At 47.7% G+C, this 19,135-nt stretch overlaps 1 protein-coding gene across 2 annotated transcripts in view; it reads right to left on the reverse strand.

The window, feature by feature from the left end:
• MOCOS (molybdenum cofactor sulfurase) overlaps window positions 1-19,135 on the reverse strand; it is a 728,537-nt gene that overhangs the window by 523,350 nt on the left and 186,052 nt on the right. The window lies entirely within an intron of this gene.

A 19,135-nucleotide genomic window follows, 5' to 3' on the forward strand; every position in this document is an offset into this window, starting at 1 on the left:
GAGGCGATCCAGTAGTTCCGGGATTAATGGGAGGGGATAACGATCCCGCTTGGTAATTGCATTCAATCCCCGATAATCGATACAGGGCCGAAGTGTCCCATCCTTCTTGGCCACAAAAAAGAAACCAGCACTTGCTGGCGAACGAGATGGCCGGATGAACCCCTTGGCCAAATTTTCCGCCACGTATTCCGACATGGCCTTGGTTTCAGGTAAAGACAGTGGGTATACTCGGCTGTGGGGTAGAGTGGTCCCCGGGAGTAAGTCAATAGAACAATCAAACGGCCGATGCTATGGGAGGATCTCCGCCATCTCCTTTGAAAAGACATCTTCATAGGACCGGTATGGTTCAGGTAACAGCTGGGATGAGCAAACGCTCAGGGGTCTGGATGGAGACAGAGGTTGTAGGCAACGGCCAAAACAGGCTGGACCCCACCGAACCAGCTGAAAGTCGTCCCATTGGATGGAAGGCGAGTGCAGATGGAGTCATGGGAGGCCCAGAACCAAGGGATGCACTGCCCGTTCCAGGACGAGGAACAAAATCTGCTCTGAGTGTAGTAACCCGGTCTGTAGCGTAATGGGTACGGTAGAGCTGGTAATGACTCCGGGGAGCAAAGTGCCTCGGATAGACGAGATCCGTAGAGGGGGGATCTTTTGGACTGTGGGAAGGGCTAGCTGGGCCACCAAGTCGGCCACTATAAAATTCCCTTCCGCACCAGAGTCGATGAATGCTCGAAGTTGGATTTCCCCACCAGGATACTTCAAGGTGACCGGTAAGGTGCAGAGAGGAGCGGTTCCAGAAATGCCTAGGTGTAGCTCCTCCGTATAGCCTAGGCAATGGCGTTTCCCGGACGTTCCGGGCAAGTTGAAAGGAAGTGCCCCTTGTTTCCACAGTAGAGGCAGAGGCCCAGTGTACGGCGTCTCCTCTTCACCTCAGGGGTTAATGGGGACCGGCCCAGTTGCATGGGCTCCCCTCTGGACATTGGCGTGGGAGGTATGCCAGTACTCCTGGGTCTATGAACGGTAGGTGGCTTGCGGGTGGAGCGATTTTCTTTAGCTCGCTCTTGAAGACGACGGTCCACTCTACCGGATAGTTCGATGAGATCATTGAGGTCTCCTGGGAGATCTCGGCCTGCTAATTCGTCCTTGATACGGCCGGATAGTCCCTCCAGAAAGATGCCCTTCAAACAATCATCCTGCCAACCGACCTCAATGGCCAGTGTACGAAACTCAATGACGTAGTCTGCCACGGAACGAGCTCCTTGCCTGAGGGTAAGGAGTTCTGAGGCTGCTGGACTGAGGTGGGCAGGATCGTCAAAGGCAAGCCGGAAGTTAGTGAGGAACTCTTCCAAATTCTGGAGCACGGAGTCCCGTCGCTCCCATAAGGGAGAGGCCCAGTTAAGGGCCTTACCATCCAATAGAGAGAATATGAAGGCCACCTTCTCTGTGTCTGAAGGAAACTGAGCTGGGAGGAGGGTAAACCGCACCTGACATTGGTTTAAAAACCCTCGGCAGGACTTGCTATCCCCGGCATATCGGGGAGGCGTAGGTAGTTGCGTCGCTGGGACTTTAGAGGCGGTAGATACCTGATGAGATTCCCGAGCCGAGATTTCCAGTTGGGGGGCCAACTGTTCCACAGTAGCTGCTAGTGTATCTATACACCGTTGTTGCTGCTGGAGACGCTGAGCCATTCCCGGAATGGCCTGCAGGCTCGGGGCCTCCGGCGTCTTGGGACTTGGGTGCTAGTGAGAGAGGCAGCAGCAAGGAACTAGACAGTTCAGAGAGAATAGAGTTCAAGACAAGAGCTTCACCCGGGCACCGGGAACCCCCCCAGGAGGGGCCCGTAGGGTTCCAGCACCTTGGGACTTAGGAGACAGCAGAGACAACTCTATCTCACAGGCGTAGTTGCAAGGGGCGCCTGACGTGGGGTCCGGAGTCGTGGCGAAGCAAGGCTGCCGGCAGGCGCTGGGGCAGGCCACGCTGAGGACAAGGCTGGTAGCAGGCAGCGAGCAAGGCGTAGTCAGGACGGACTGAAGTCAAGGCAGGCAGCAGGCAAGGCGTAGTCAGGACGAACCGAAGTCAAGGCAAGCAGCAGGCAAGGCGTAGTCAGGACGAACCGAAGTCAAGGCAGGCAGTAGGCATGAAACACAGCAAGGAACGCAACTCAGAGCTACAGGACTGTAGTGAACCTCATTGCAAGGCGAAGAGGAGTAGTCTGAGTGCCGGTTATATCTGGGTGGCGGGTGACGTCATTACTGCGGGCGGAGCCCGGCTTCCGGGTTCTGGGCGCCCAAAGAGTCCGTACTCGCGTGCGCGCGCGAGGCCACTGCAATCGGGGCAAGGAAATGGCGGAGGCCACATGGGCCTATGCGCGTCCCTGGGAGCCGGAGGGTGGTGAGCGCGGCGTTCCCTGGCCCGAATGTAAGCGCCGGTCAACGAGGAGAGAGGGGAAGCGGAGCAGACCGCAACATATAACATTTAATTGAAATAATTCTACAGTTGTTGAGTATGCATGTGCAGTACACAAATATGAATCAGTGGCAGCTAGAAGAAAAGGCATGTTTCCTCAGTGTCAATCTATTTGGAAGCATGTATCTGTAACCTCTAATATGGTTTTTACAAGTGGTTCTGTGATATGCATGTTTGTTTATGCACATGCTCCTGTATTTTTATTTTTAGCTGCTATCCTTCTGTTACCTGCTTTGTTTTTCTGTTATCTACTGTTTGTATGTTTGGATGAACACTAAAAATTTGACATTCCATGGCAGGTACCTGAGCTCACAAAAGTTTAAAGGCTCAAAAGGGACTTTCCTTAGCTGAGTAAGTGCCATGCTTACGTTCCAGAACATAGTAGGTGGCTTGATGGAAAGCATTAATTGAAGCCCTGCATGAATCTGAAAAGTAGAGATTGTACAGTGATGAGACTGTCTTCTACATACTGGTGATACACAGCAGTTGCTCTGAGATGTGCTCTGACAGAGTTAATTTTTTAATAAAGACTTAGAAATGTAGAAGGTTGCCAAATGTTTGTCTATATAATGTAGCATGTCTTTTGAGATATGTTCAAGAAGAGAATATTGCCTTTGGCAATAAATATGATCATGAGTCTTTAATGCATGAAGTAACACATCCATATAGTCCCATTAAATGTATTGCACCTTCCAAGCCTTCGACTAGGGATGATAAGTTACCAGTTTTTGGATATCCGCTATTTGTAAAGCTTGGTGATGGAGCAGTGCAACTAGATCACCTTTTTCAGGTTTACAGGGTAACATCGATTTCCCTGTAGAGCTTTCTTCTGCAACATTTGTTGATTGGAGAAATAGGGACCTTTACTATTTGGGGCAGTTGATTGATCCAAACAGCAAAACTCTCTATATTTTTTAACAACTTCTGTCACTCCCTAAGAGTCATTTTTTTCCGTATCTTGAAGCCAGGCATTATAGTCTGCCAATGGGACAGGAGGAGCTTGTCCAGCTGGCTTTTAACAATGAGGAGGATACTTTCTTTGAAACAACCCCTAAATTTAACAAACTCTCTATTTGGATGGATATGCTGACAAAGGATTTGGTTACTCCCCATATAACTAAGCTGGTAGCTGCATGGAATACTGATTTGGGAGAGGTATTGGAAGACACTGACATTCTCATGGGTTTTAAATCCTTATATAGGATGTTGCTGTCTGCCAGTATGCGGGGAACACAAACTGCTTCATAGAGGAGATATAACAGAGTGCTGGGGGACCAGATGAAATTGTGGAATTCAAATTTTTGTTTGAAGTGTAAGGTTACTTTACTTTCTACTACATGTTTACTGGGTGTCAGAAATTACAATTCTTTTGGAAACAGGTTTGTGCATTCTTGGAAAAAGTCCTGGAAATTATGGTGGCTTCGTCAGGGAAGCTGCTATGCTTGCAACTTCTTGAACAAGCTGCTTCTCTTTCCAGAGGTGGTGCCAAATATGTTTCGGTCGCATTGCTGCTGGCAAAAAATGTTCTTCTCAGTGTCTGTAATTCTGACAAAAGGCCTACATATCAACACTGGACAGAATTAATGTTGTAAACAGCCGTAATGGAACTTTATAGGAAACAAAGTCTTCATACCCAGATGGCCACTGCTAAAGAATACTTTCATTTATGGTCTTTGATAAATAGATATCTTGGACAATGACTTGTAACTATAACCATCATATTTTGAGGTTTCCAGGTGAAACCATTTCTGATACATAATGTGGAGTACATGATTGAATGTGTGTGTATGGTAGTGTGTACAGAATGGGTTATGTATGTATGTTCCTGTTATTACATTGTATTGGAAAATTATATTGAGATGGCATACTAAGTTTTGGCATAATGTTTAATCTTTGGGGGGGGGGGGTTGCCTTTTCTTAGTATTTGTGCTTCAATACTTCTGTGCCATTCAATAAACAAAGTTTAAAAAAAGATAAAGAAATGTAGAAGGTATTCAAGCAGTTTTTGTGTGAGGTACGAGAAAGGATCTAGGGCCTTACTCTCACTCCAGATGGTAAACCTTCCATTTAAACCAATACAAACACATCATCAGACATTGTCTAATTCGGTATGGTTCACGGGCTATGAAACCTGAAAAGAATTTTTCTGAAATTTTGGAAAAATTCGTATTTCGGGTTAACGCTCACTAACCCAAAAATCGGGGGCCCATAAAAAAAAAAAACCCTGAACCATGGGAAAAACAAAGGTTCCTGCGGTTCACCAAAAACGAAGCCCAAAACAAAATTTTTAAACTATGCACATCTCAAGAAACAAGTATGGGGGTAACTTGCTTTTATGGTGATTTCTACCCTTAATCAATAATACTGATATTTTGATGCAATTTAAACACTGCTCTCTACTTCAACAGCAAGGCATAATGGGAAATTGGATTCAACAGCAATCAATGAGGGTTGGTGTGAGAAACTGATGAGCACAGGGATAACGGGGAATTGGATTCAAACAGCAACCAATAAGCGCCCTGACTTTTATGGTCTGGGAAAAAGATAAGCATGGGGTAACCTACATGGCACAGAAGATACTATCATAAGCTTACTGGGCAGACTGGATGAACCATTTGGTTCTTTTCTGCCATCATTTCTATGTTTCTATGTTTCAAACAGAATGTTAGGAATTATTAGGAAGGGAATGGTAAATAAAATGATGGATGTCATAATGCCTCTTTATCGCTCCTGGCTGTTATGACCATCGGCTGCAGCCGACCCAACTCACATCCTGCCATGCCTGGCCCTCCACTCCAGGGGAACTCGCGGCTCTGGACAGCCATTGTCACCTTGCTGTTCCTGGCCCTCCTTGCTCCATATGGCGGCTGGGTTGCCGCTGATCCACGCTCCGACTCTGGGCCTTCCTAGGCACGTGCACGCACGCACCATCCGTTCTCTATTTAAAGGGCCAATGGTGGGAATCCCTGGGCCATCCCCAACTGATGGCATCATTACGTTGGGATATTTAAGCAACTCCTTTGGCCTATGAAAACTGACTTGGCAATGAGTTCCTTTGCCTCACTGGTGCTTGTTCCTATCTCTCCAGACTCGTGGTTCCTGCCTTGGATCTCCACCTGGCTCAGGTACCCGGCCCTCGGGGGCCTACTTGTGCTTCCTTCGGGAGACCTGGTCTTCAGGCTTCCCCGCTCCTCGGGGTAGCTCCTGCACTCCTCACCAGAGATTCCATCTCTATGATTCCCCGATCCTCGGGGCAGCCTCTACATCACTCCACCAGAGACTTTGACTCTACGCTTCCCCGCTCCTCGGGGCAGTCTCTATGTCATTACCCCAGTGGCTTTACTCTACGCTTCCCCACTTCTTGGGGCAGCCTAAGTCACTACACCAAAGACTTGACTCTGTGCTTCCCTGCTCCTCGGGGCAGCTCCTACATCATCACACCAAAGACTCTGTTGCTACACTGTCCCACCCCTGGGACAGTCTCTGCATTTCTCCTTCAGAGATCCTGTCTCCATGCTCCCCGCTCCTCAGGGCCTACCCAGCGCACCTCTGCCTTGGAGGTTTCTTCTCTGGTACATCATATCTTCTGTCCTGCCCTAAGTACTGTGACTCCTCTGAACTGTGCCTTTCCGTCCTGCTCCTTGGGGCGCCTCAAAGTATATCTGAGTACAGGTACCTGCAATCACGTGGCAGGGACGCAGGACATTGTCACTACTAAACTACAGTCATGTCCCTGCTGCAGCTGACCTCGCCTCCCGACGGTGAATACCTGTGGGGCCCTACCCCTGAGGTAGCACCAACCTCCACCTCGGGCTAAGGGTCCACGAAACCCATGAATCCTAACAGCTCCATGGTGAGATCACACCTTGAATACTGTTGTTATGCCCGTCGGTCACAGATGGCTGCAACCTCTCATGCTCACTTCTTTTTCTGCTGCATTTTCATTCCTTGGACGAATGGTGGCCTCTGCCAGCCAACGCCGACCAACCTGGCATCCCCAGGACAGCATGGGTGCTGCCGATTAGGGAACACAATACAATAGAGATTCTAACGATTTATCGTTATAAATCGTTAGAATCGTGAGCCGGCACACTAAAACCCCCTAAAACCCACCCCCGACCCTTTAAATTAAATCCCCCACCCTCCCGAACCCCCCCCAAATGACTTACATAACCTGCGGGTCCAGCGGCGGTCCGGAACGGCAGCGGTCCGGAACGGGCTCCTGCTCCTCAATCTTGTTGTCTTCAGCCGGCGCCATTTTCCAAAATGGCGGCGAAAAATGGCGGCGGCCATAGACGAACACGATTGGACGGCAGGAGGTCCTTCCGGACCCCCGCTGGACTTTTGGCAAGTCTCGTGGGGGTCAGGAGGCCCCCCACAAGCTGGCCAAAAGTTCCTGGAGGTCCAGCGGGGGTCAGGGAGCGATTTCCCGCCGCGAATCATTTTCGTACGGAAAATGGCGCCGGCAGGAGATCGACTGCAGGAGGTCGTTCAGCGAGGGTTCCGGCGCCTCGCTGAACAACCTCCTGCAGTCGATCTCCTGCCGGCGCCATTTTCCGTACGAAAACGATTCGCGGCGGGAAATCGCTCCCTGACCCCCGCTGGACCTCCAGGAACTTTTGGCCAGCTTGTGGGGGGCCTCCTGACCCCCACGAGACTTGCCAAAAGTCCAGCGGGGGTCCGGAAGGACCTCCTGCCGTCCAATCGTGTTCGTCTATGGCCGCCGCCATTTTTCGGCGCCATTTTGGAAAATGGCGCCGGCTGAAGACAACAAGATTGAGGAGCAGGAGCCCGTTCCGGACCGCTGCCGTTCCGGACCGCCGCTGGACCCGCAGGTTATGTAAGTCATTTGGGGGGGGGTTCGGGAGGGTGGGGGATTTAATTTAAAGGGTCGGGGGTGGGTTTTAGGAGGTTTTAATGTGCCGGTTTTGCGATTTTTCGATTTTTCGATTTTTCACGATTTTTCACGATATTTTACCCCCCCAAACGGCAACAATACGATTCCCTCCCCCTCCCAGCCGAAATTGATCGTTAAGACGATCGAGGACACGATTCACATCCCTACTGCCGATCGCCATCTTGGACCAGGGATCACTTAGGCACGCGCGCATGGGCCACTCTTGTACACATCATGGCGGGAACAGCGAGGGCATCCCCCCGAATGACGACATCTGCCTCCGGTACTTAAACTAATCAGCCCCTCACTGATATGAGTTAGCAAGGACTTCCTTCCTGCTGAATTCCAATCTTCGCACTTCTTCCAGTTTCATCATTGGCGTCAGACTCTCTGGGTACCCGCTCCTCAGGGGCCCTATCCGTCTCTGGTTATCCACTCCTCAGAGGACGCTCTGCCTTGAGCTACTATTCGGTTCCTCTCCCTGGGACCTTCTCTGGAACTAACTCCTGTGAGTAACTATTTCTACAGACTTCTGCTTTCTATAGCCTTGTTGGGGATTCACTGTGGTGAATAGTGGCCCTGTACATTGGGCCACTACTGCTTCTCCTCTGAAGGAACCACTCCAGTACACCCAGCCTATTGGCTATTGCTGCATTTCGGACAAGCCTTCTCATTCCATCTCTGATACTCATTCCTGCATACCCCGCTTGCGGGTCACTACCGGATCTGCACATTCGAGTGTTCTCCATTACAGCAAGACTTTCTAGCATAGCCCATTCCACGGACCAGTACCGGATTGTCATCTGTGACATCACCATCACAGGGTATACCCCCTGCTCTGAACTTTACTTTCTGCTATCAATAAAAGACTCTAATCCACAGCTGTGTCTGACTTTGCTAATGCCACACCTACCGGTGGTGAGGCTCACAGGGCTCCTCCCTGTGAGTGGAGACACCTCTCACCTCGGCCCAGGGGTTCACACTAGTACTAAACATAACAACTGTTTACAATTCTGGTTGCTGCATCTCAAAAAAGATAAACTTGCCCTAGAGAAAATACAGAGAATGGTGACCAAAAATTAGGGATGTGAATCGTGTCCTCGATCGTCTTAACGATCGATTTCGGCTGGGAGGGGGAGGGAATCGTATTGTTGCCGTTTGGGGGGGTAAAATATCGTGAAAAATCGTGAAAAATCGAAAAATCGAAAAATCGAAAAACCGGCACATTAAAACCCCCTAAAACCCACCCCCGACCCTTTAAATTAAATCCCCCACCCTCCCGAACCCCCCCCCAAATAACTTAAATAACCTGCGGGTCCAGCGGCGGTCCGGAACGGCAGCGGTCCGGAACGGGCTCCTGCTCCTGCATCTTGTCGTCTTCGGCCGGCGCCATTTTCCAAAATGGCGCCGAAAAATGGCGGCGGCCATAGACGAAAAAGATTGGACGGCAGGAGGTCCTTCCGGACCCCCGCTGGACTTTTGGCAAGTCTCGTGGGGGTCAGGAGGCCCCCCACAAGCTGGCCAAAAGTTCCTGGAGGTCCAGCGGGGGTCAGGGAGCGATTTCCCGCCGCGAATCGTTTTCGTACGGAAAATGGCGCCGGCAGGAGATCGACTGCAGGAGGTCGTTCAGCGAGGCGCCGGAACCCTCGCTGAACGACCTCCTGCAGTCGATCTCCTGCCGGCGCCATTTTCCGTACGGAAAATGGCGCCGGCAGGAGCGTATGGCCGGCGCCATTTTCCGTACGAAAACGATTCGCGGCGGGAAATCGCTCCCTGACCCCCGCTGGACCTCCAGGAACTTTTGGCCAGCTTGTGGGGGGCCTCCTGACCCCCACGAGACTTGCCAAAAGTCCAGCGGGGGTCCGGAAGGACCTCCTGCCGTCCAATCTTTTTCGTCTATGGCCGCCGCCATTTTTCGGCGCCATTTTGGAAAATGGCGCCGGCCGAAGACGACAAGATGCAGGAGCAGGAGCCCGTTCCGGACCGCTGCCGTTCCGGACCGCCGCTGGACCCGCAGGTTATTTAAGTTATTTGGGGGGGGTTCGGGAGGGTGGGGGATTTAATTTAAAGGGTCGGGGGTGGGTTTTAGGGGGTTTTAGTGTGCCGGCTCACGATTCTAACGATTTATAACGATAAATCGTTAGAATCTGTATTGTATTGTGTTCCATAACGGTTTAAGACGATATTAAAATTATCGGACGATAATTTTAATCGTCCTAAAACGATTCACATCCCTACCAAAAATGATAAAGGGGATGTAACGGCTCCCCTATGAGGAAAGGCTAAAGAAGTTAGGGATGTTTTGCTTGGAGAAGAGAAGGCTGAGGGGGGATATGATAGAGGTCTACAAAATCATGAACAGGTAAATGTAAATCAGTTATTTACTCTCTGAGACAATAAAAGGACTACGGTGCACTTCATGAAGTTAGCAAGTAGCTCATTTGAAACAAATCAGAGAAAATTATTTTTCACTCAATGCATAATTGAGCTCAGGAATACATTGCCAGAGGATGTGGTTATGGCAGTTAGTATAACTAGGTTTAAAAAAATTTGGATAAGTTCCTAGAGGAGAAGTCCATAAACTTCTATTAATCAATAAGGAATAGTAGCTTGGGATCTATTTAATGTGACTTGGATTAGCCACTGTTGGAAACAGGATACTGGTCTTGATGGAACCTTGGTCTGACTAGTATGGCATGTCTTATGTTCTTATGTTAACTAGTATAATTTTTGAGATTAATAGATCTGTGGTTCTAAAGTTTTTTTTCTGGCTTTATAGACTTTTTATGATGTAACCTTCTGATATGATAATCATAATTTGGCCACAGGACAGTAGGATATATAAATGTTTGTTTTTGTTATGGCCGCCGGCCGCAGCAGTCCGCAACCGGGGCCAACTGTCATGGCCACCGGTCGTGGCGGTCCGCGGCTGGGACCGAACTCCTACCCGGGGCGTTGGGTTGCTGCAGAGGCTCCCGCAGGTGCAGGGAGCCCCCGACGACGTTCCTCACGCTGCCTGGGACGCTGTGTGACTGGCCGCGGGCTTCTGACTCTGGCGGTGGCTCCCCCCCCCCTTCTCCTCTGCTTAGGGCTGCACGCGCGGCTGAAGACTACATTTAAAGGGGCCACAACAGGAAGTGTCGTGGCTCCCTCCTGCAGCACTTCCTCCTAGAGATGGTATTTAAAGGCAAGGTCTGCTCCTCAGACCTTGCCTTAGTATTGAGGTCTGCTTGGTTCCTGTGTTCCTGGTATCCTGGTTCTTCATCCCGCTTCTGCTCTGTCTTCCTCGTTGGATTGCTTCTTTCGGACCCCGACCACCGGACTGGCTTTGGATTACGCTTTGGACTTCGACCCTTGGACCGGCTTCGGATCATGCTTGGACTTCGACCCTTGGAACGGCTTCGGATCACGCTTGGACTTTGACCCTTGGTCCGGCTTCGGATTACGCCTTGGACTTCGACCCTTGGACCGGCTTCGGATCACGCTCTGGATATCGACCCTTGGACTGGCTTTGGACCACGATCAGGTTTTCGACCCCTGGACTGGCTGCGGGCTGCTCTTGGGACTTCAAGTCTTGGACGACTTCCGGATTTTTCTTTAAACTTCTCTACTGAGACTACTTACGACCTGCTGGAGGCGCCAGCCGTCTGGAACCCACGACCTGCAGGAGGCGCCTGCATCCAGACCATCTTCTATCCTCAGGAAGTCGCCTAAGTCCCAGCGGCCGTGTCCCTACAGGCTCCTCCTAGGGGGATCACGTGCTTCCAGGGTGAAGTCCGATCCGCATCTACAACAGGCCTCGCCATCTGACGGTACAGACCGACGAGGAGTTCTCCCCTTGATGGCAATACAGACTCTACCTCAGAAACAAGGGTCCACGCTACAGGTACTATCAGTTTTATTTATTTGTATATTTGCTTTTATTATGTATAAGCTGCCTTGTAATGGTTCGTCTGTGAAAATTCAACATACAAATTTTAATAAATTTAATACATTCAAATCCTTTACTTTTAATCTGTTTATTTCACTTGCTGGCATGACAAAATGGTGCCTGATTCAGATTGCATAGCTGTCATTCTAGGAAATGGTTGCTATAATAATTTAATCCAGAAGAGATTTAAGAAGTCTGCAAGACCCAGGTCCTATTTAATTTCACGCATAACAACTAAATCACCTTAGTAATCACTCTGTTCATATGCCTTATTAATGCAAGACTGATCAGGAATAGAATTGAAATATGTCATGATTTTCTGGTTGACAAAAAGTCCGACATCATGTGCATCACAGAATCCTAGCTACTTGAAACAGTGTATTGCTTTCTCAGTTTTGTCTTCCACATTTAGTTGGAAGAGGAGGGAGTTATTAATGATTTACCCAATTAATTTCATTGCCCCATACAAAGCTTTATTTGTGTTTAAAAAACGTTGGGGTGATTGTTTTTTTTACTGCCCTCCTGGACTTTTAAGTAGCAATTATTCCTCAGTCATTGAAACACTTAAGGATATTAAGCTAAAACTATTGTAGTATTGGGAGATTTTAATCTCCATGTTGATACCATTTGTTTCTTCCTCCTGTGAGGGTTTCCTATCAGCAATGTTCGTTCTAGATGGGAGGCAGATGGTTCAGGGGCCAACGCATCATTTCAGCCATACTTTAGATCTAGTTTAAGTAAGAAGGTGTCTGGCGCTGGCTTTTCTGGTATTACGCATACTGATACCCCCTGGAGTGACCATTAATTTCAGTTTAGCCATGTCAGATGTTACTGATGTGATAAATAGTCATACCACAAAATTGTTGAAATTAAGTCATATTAACATTGACAAGCTGCATGCTGAATGGCTTCCACATATTTTCACTATCGACACACATGATATTACAACTGCTGTAAAAATCTGGAATTAATATCTAAAATACAATTGAGAAAACAGTGCCTCAGAAACCTGTAAAATCTAGGAGTACTAGAGTGTCTTGGTTTTCTCACAAGCTTTATGTAAATTAGATTTCAATGCTTTAATTAGAGCATCTGTGGTGTAGATCTCACTGCATTGAAGACTGAGAAGTTATAATCATGTATTGGATAGATAAGGAAAGAGGAAATGAAAGCTAAGAAGGCCTTTATTTATAAATTGATTCAGGATGCTAGTAACAACTCTAGTGAGTTGTTCCAAATAGTCTCAAGATTGACCAGTAGTAGTACTAATGCAGCCTTAGATCATGGGCAGCAATGTGCTATAATACATCCTGATTCTTTTGCATCTTTTTTTGAAAAAAAAAAAAAAAAAAAAGAGCTGATATAAGTATTCAATTTTCATCCACTTCTGTTCCTGGTGATCTACAGAGAGGCAACAATGATTCTTTTTATGGGCCCATTTTGATTGTCTGCAGAAGAAGTTGCCAGCTAGGAAAAAATATGAATCAGGCAAATTGTCCTTTAAATCCTTGAGGTACAGCAACTGTGAAAGTGCTAATTAATGACACCTGTGAACCTCTTACTCATTTGTTAAGCATCTCTCTCTAGAAGTTGGAGTTCTTCTGTCTGTACTAAACAGACCCAAAATCCATTGCTAAATAAACTATAATCCATTTTGGTTGACTTAACCAATTATCAGCCGATTTAATCTATTCCAGTTTCAGGAATTTTTAGATCTTCATGAAATAGTGGACCAATTTCAATTTGAGTTTAAGACAGAGTACAGTACAGAATTTTTGATTGGATCTAATATAGATGTAATCTGAATGGGTTTTGATAGTGTTACTGATTTCATTTTATCGGATGTGTCAACTGCTTTCAATGCCCTCGAGCACAACTTTCTCTGCACTCAACTAGCCCAGATTGGTATTGCTGGCATTGTTCTAGCCTGGTTCTGCTCGTATCTCAGTGGCCAAAGCAAGTTATTTATTCATTTGGTATATATTGACTGCTCTCTTCTGTGATAGAGGTGGTGTACAATTAAAAACACTTATAAAAATATATAAGCAAAAAGGACATAATTATAAACAAAGACAAGCACCACTCAGACAAGAATAGTCATTGCTGGATGTAATAAAGGAAAGGGAAAACATTAGACTAAATTTCACAGGAAGCATTCATTATCACCTTGTGACAGAAGTTTTCATCTTAATGAAGTGGGAAGCCACTCTCAACTGAATGCCTCTCGAAACATGTATGTTCTCAGTTCTTTTTTGATCTGCTTCAGGTCAGAAAGTTGTCAAAGATGCTCATGAAGGGCATTCCAGAGGAGGCAGCCACAGAGAAAGCACATTCATGGGTTTCTGTCAAGTGAGCAAGCTTAGGAGAGGGCATTTCTAATAAACCTTTGTTGGCAGACCACATGGAGTGGGTGGGTCTATACAGTTTCGATACAGAATTGACCTATGGAGTGACAGAATTATTAATAAATTGAAACACCAAGGACGGAATTTTATATTTAACCCTACAGACAATAGGTAACCAATTCAGGGCACTAAAAACAGGAGAAATATGTTCAAACATTGGTGTACCTATAAGAACACGTGCTGCTGAATTTCACACAAGTTGAAGTGTCCTCAAAACACTGGCAGACAAGCTAAGAAACTAGCAGTTACAGTAATCTAGTGATGGAAAAATGTAACCATTGTAGAACAGAATGAAAGTTGTCTTGCTTTAACAAGGGTTTCAATTGGCACCACATCCTTAATTTAAGAAAGGCAGCAGATACAACTCCTTTATTATGAGGGTGCATCAAAAAGGAGGCATCTGCAGTAACTTCTAGGTTCTTGGCTTGCATTTTAATGGGAAGTGAGAAATTTCGAAAGTAAACTCTGATGGTACACATTTCCTGGAAAATCTGTACAAGTAAACAATCTCATTTTTTTTGACATTCAAAATCAGTCTCTTGTGGAACAGTCAAATTTTAATGGTCGACAAACAGTCAGATTTTGAAAGGTTACTGACCATGATGATGTAATTGGGAAAAAGAACTGAATGTCATCTGCGTACAATTTAAAAGACATTCCAAGGGTGGATAGTCAGAAAGCTTTTAAAAAGTGCCGAGGAGAGTGCTGATCCCGGGTATCAATTTGTTACCAATCTGAAAAATTGTCTGAGATCCTCATCTGATATACATGGTTACTGAAGAAAGAATTAAAGCAGGCTAGGACCGACCCTCCAATTCCATGGTTCACAGGTTTCATCATGGTACCTTATGAATATAGGAGTGCCTCAAGGTTCATCGTTATCTGCTATGTGTTATGGTAGTGGACCCTTGAACTGGAGCGAGAGATGACACCCACCAGCAGTACTCAGGCAAACTCATCTCCGGAAGGTGGAGGTTCCGCAATACGGCCTTGTCACGGCGTCCTCAGAGAGGCGACTGGTATGCAGTCTGGGTCCCAGGCTAGGATCAAGGCAGGCGGTAGCAGGCTCAGTCCGAGTTCCAGACGATAGTCGAGGCAGACAGCAGACTGGCACAGTCCACGTTCCAAGCAAGGGTCAAGGCAGGCGGCGAGCAACACAGTCCAGATTCCAGGCAAGGGTCAAGGCAGGTGGCAAGCAACACTGTCCACATACCAGGCAAGGGTCAAGGCAGGCGGCAAGCAACACGGTCCAGATACCAGGCAAGGGTCAAGGCAGGCGGCAAGCAACATGGTCCAGATTCCAGGCAAGGGTCAAGCAGGCAGCAAACGGGCACAGTCCAAGTTCCAAGCAGGGGTCGGGGCAGGCGGCAAGCAGCAAAGTCCAAGGCAATCCAAAGTCAAACCAGGAAACACAGAGAAGCACAGAAACACAGCCAAACCACAGGAACCTGTTGCAAAGGCGTCCTGCCTTTCACTGAGGGAGTTTAAATCTCCCTCGCAGATGACATCATCTTCCGGGGCTGGCCTCGATTCAGCGTCGCGGCTCCCTTAAGGGGCGGAGCCATCCGTGGCTTCCCCGACGCTGCTCCACGACGTCCCACTGCCATAACGCCACGGCCCGTGCGCTGCTGGCCACCGCGAGGGGGATCACGATCGGGCTGTGTGGAGGAGGTAGGGAGGTCTGGCCGCGAGTGAGCGTGGCCGGGCCTCACAACACTATGTTATTTAACATTTATTTGAGGTCAATATGTAAGCTGTTGTCAGGCCTATGTCTTTATTACCATCTCTATGCAGATGATATTCTTTTTCCCCATCACTGCTAATAAGAAAACCACATTGGGCCTTATTTCCATCTATATGACTGTCATAAAAAGTTGTTTGACAAGTAACAGATTATCATTTAATCTGTCTAAAACTGAGATTATCTGCCTGAGTAGGTCCCGGGTACCATTTTTCATGTTTCAGTGGAGTGTAATTCCTATTGTTAAACATGCAAGGACACAAGGGTCATATTTGATAGAGATGTGAATCGTGTCCTCGATCGTCTTAACGATCGATTAAGGCTGGGAGGGGGAGGGAATCGTATTGTTGCCGTTTGGGTGTGTAAAGTATCGTGAAAATCGTTAAAATCGTGAGCCGGCATACTAAAACCCCCTAAAACCCACCCCCGACCCTTTAAATTAAATCCCCCACCCTCCCGAACCCCCCCCCCAAATGCCTTAAATTACCTGGGGGTCCAGCGGCACACTAAAACACGGCACACTAAAACCCACCCCGACCCTTTAAATTAAATCCCCCCCCCTCCCGAACCCCCCCCCCCCAATGCCTTAAATTACCTGGGGGTCCGTAGCCTTAAATTACCTCCGTAGCGGCGGTCCGTAGCTAAATCGGGGGAAGGGGGAGAGCAGGAAAAGCGGCACACTAAATAGTGTAGTCTTCAGCCGGCGCCATTTTGCAAAATGGCCGCCGCAAAATGGCGGCGGCCATAGACCAAAACGATTCGACGCAGGAGGTCGTTCCGGATCCCCGCTGGACTTTTGGCAAGTCTTGTGGGGGTCAGGAGGCCCCCCCAAGCTGGCCAAAAGTTCCTGGGGGTCCAGCGGGGGTCCGTGAGCGATTTCCTGCCACGAAATCGTTTTCCGTACGGAAAATGGCGCCGGCAGGAGATCGACTGCAGGAGGTCGTTCAGCGAGGGTTCCGGACCCCGGCTGAACGACCTCCTGCAGTCGATCTCCTGCCGGCTCCATTTTCCGTACGGAAAATGATTCGTGGCAGGAAATCGCTCACGGACCCCCGCTGGACCCCCAGGAACTTTTGGCCACCTTGGGGGGGCCTCCTGACCCCCACAAGACTTGCCAAAAGTCCAGCGGGGGTCCGGAACGACCTCCTGCGTCGAATCGTTTTGGTCTATGGCCGCCACCATTTTGCGGCGGCCATTTTGCAAAATGGCGCCGGCTGAAGACTACACTATTTAGTGTGCCGCTTTTCCTGCTCTCCCCCTTCCCCCGATTTAGCTACGGACCGCCGCCCAGGTAATTTAAGGCATTGGGGGGGGGGTTCGGGAGGGTGGGGGATTTAATTTAAAGGGTCGGGTGGGTTTTAGGGGGTTTTAGTGTGCCGTGTTTTAGTGTGCCGCTGGACCCCCAGGTAATTTAAGGCATTTGGGGGGGGGGGGGTTCGGGAGGGTGGGGGATTTAATTTAAAGGGTCGGGGGTGGGTTTTAGGGTGTTTTAGTGTGCCGGGTTTCCTTCCCTCCCCCTTCCCCCGATTTACGATTTTTTGACGATAAATCGGGGGAATTGGTATTGTATCGTGGCCCTAACGATTTTTGATGATTTAAAATATATCGGACGATATTTTAAATCGTCAAAAAACGATTCACATCCCTAATATTTGATTCTCTCCTCTCATTTAAAGCCCATTTCAAAATGGTTGAGCAGAAATCTTTCTGTAAATAACAAATGCTGTGTAGGTTGAAGCCTTAACTTGAGCCTTTTGATTTTCAAATCATATTACAGTTATTAGTAATATCCAGTTGTGACTACTGCAACTATATATACATCTGGGTTTACCCCATAAACATTGAGGGCCCTAAAAATAATTCAAAATGCTGCAGTTCTGATCCTTACTAGAACCACAAAATTTGATCACAATATATCAATGTTATATTCTTTACACTGGCTGCCAGTGGTGCAGAGAGTGCAATTTAAGATCTAACTGATGATACATAAAGCTTTAAGCAGTGAAGCCCCCACATGTCTGATGTGGTCTGATCACAGAATGATCTCCACAGTTTTGAAATTAAATCAGTCCAATCCACAAACCTCTCATAAAACCATGGTTCAATTTAGAAAACTGTGCAACACGGACATCCTCAGCCTCCAACTAACCAAAGAATTAGACCAGCTTGACCTTTCTGATGCAGACATGACTACCTCCTCCTGGTTCAAGATCACTAATAAAGTAGCTGATCTAACCTGCCCATTAACTACTAAAGTCTTACGCTCAAACCCAGACAACAGGAATACCTGGTACACCCCAGAACTGAAAGCTCTCAAGCTAGAATTAAGAAGCGGAGAACACATTTGGTGAAAAAATCTTCAGAGAACGAAGCTGCGTATAAATCCCTCATGCACCACTACAGGATCTCAATCCTTAGAACTAAGAGAGACTTCTATGCACTGAAAATCCACCACTTCATCTTCGACTCTAAAGCATTATTCTCATATGTCTCGGCCCTCACCAAACCATCTCCCCCAACTATACCAGACGACCAAGCAGCTAGCAAGGCCACAGAGCTCACCTTATACTTTGAGAAAAAAATGCTCAACCTAATATCACCGCTAACCACCAACAACAACGGTCAGCCTCCCCCCCTTTATGCCACCTCTCTACAACATAGCACAAGTCTCGAAACATTCGAAACCACTTCACCTTTAGAGATAGAAACCTTACTCAAGAAGCTCAAACCCTCATCCCACCCAACTGACTCGATTCTTTCAAATCTTCTCATCTCCATCCCAAAAATCATTGCCAAGCCTATTGAAGAAATCATTAACTGTTCTCTGTCACAAGGCTCAGTGCCTGACGCCCTCAAACTCGCCATTCTCAAACCTCTGCTGAAAAAACCCAACCTGTCTCCGGCCGATCTGGCCAACTTCCGCCCTATAGCTAACCTTCCATTCATCTCCAAACTCCTGGAAAATATCATCAATAAACAACTTTCAGATTATTTGGATGAAAACAAAATCCTCGCCCCAGCTCAGTTCGGCTTCCGTAAGTCCCTTAGTACAGAAGCCCTCTTAACTTCCCTCACAGACACTATTTTCCTGAGTCTAGAGAAAAAACAACCTTGCCTTCTCGCCCTCCTTGACTTATCAGCCACTTTCGACATGGTGAATCACTCAATCCTCATGGATCGGCTAGCGGACATCGGCATCAAGGGCACCACACTCAGTTGGTTCAAGTCCTTCCTCTGCAACAGATTCTACAAGGTCAAAATCAACAACAAGGAATCCCACCCTGTCAGCTCAACCATGGGAGTCGCCCAAGGCTCCTCTCTCTCCCCAACTCTTCAATATCTACCTTCTCCCTCTCTGCCAGCTCCTAATAAATCTAAAATTATCTCACTACATATACGCCGACGATGTGCAAATACTCATCCCGATTAAGGACTCACTCCACAAAACCCTCTGTTTCTGGAATAACTGCCTTCAATCTATTAACCACCTTCTCTCAAGCCTCAATTTAGTCCTTAACACCAACAAGACAGAATTCCTCCACATTTCCTTGGATGACACCAAAACAGCCCCCAACAATCAGCCCACCATTCAACCTATCTTCTCCTGCCACGTGAGAAACCTCGGAGTCATCATGGACAACCAACTGAACCTAAAAAGATTTGTCAATAACACCACAAAAGACTGTTTTTTCAAA

Source organism: Rhinatrema bivittatum, chromosome 2, assembly GCF_901001135.1.
Source record: "Rhinatrema bivittatum chromosome 2, aRhiBiv1.1, whole genome shotgun sequence".
NCBI lineage: Eukaryota > Metazoa > Chordata > Amphibia > Gymnophiona > Rhinatrematidae > Rhinatrema > Rhinatrema bivittatum.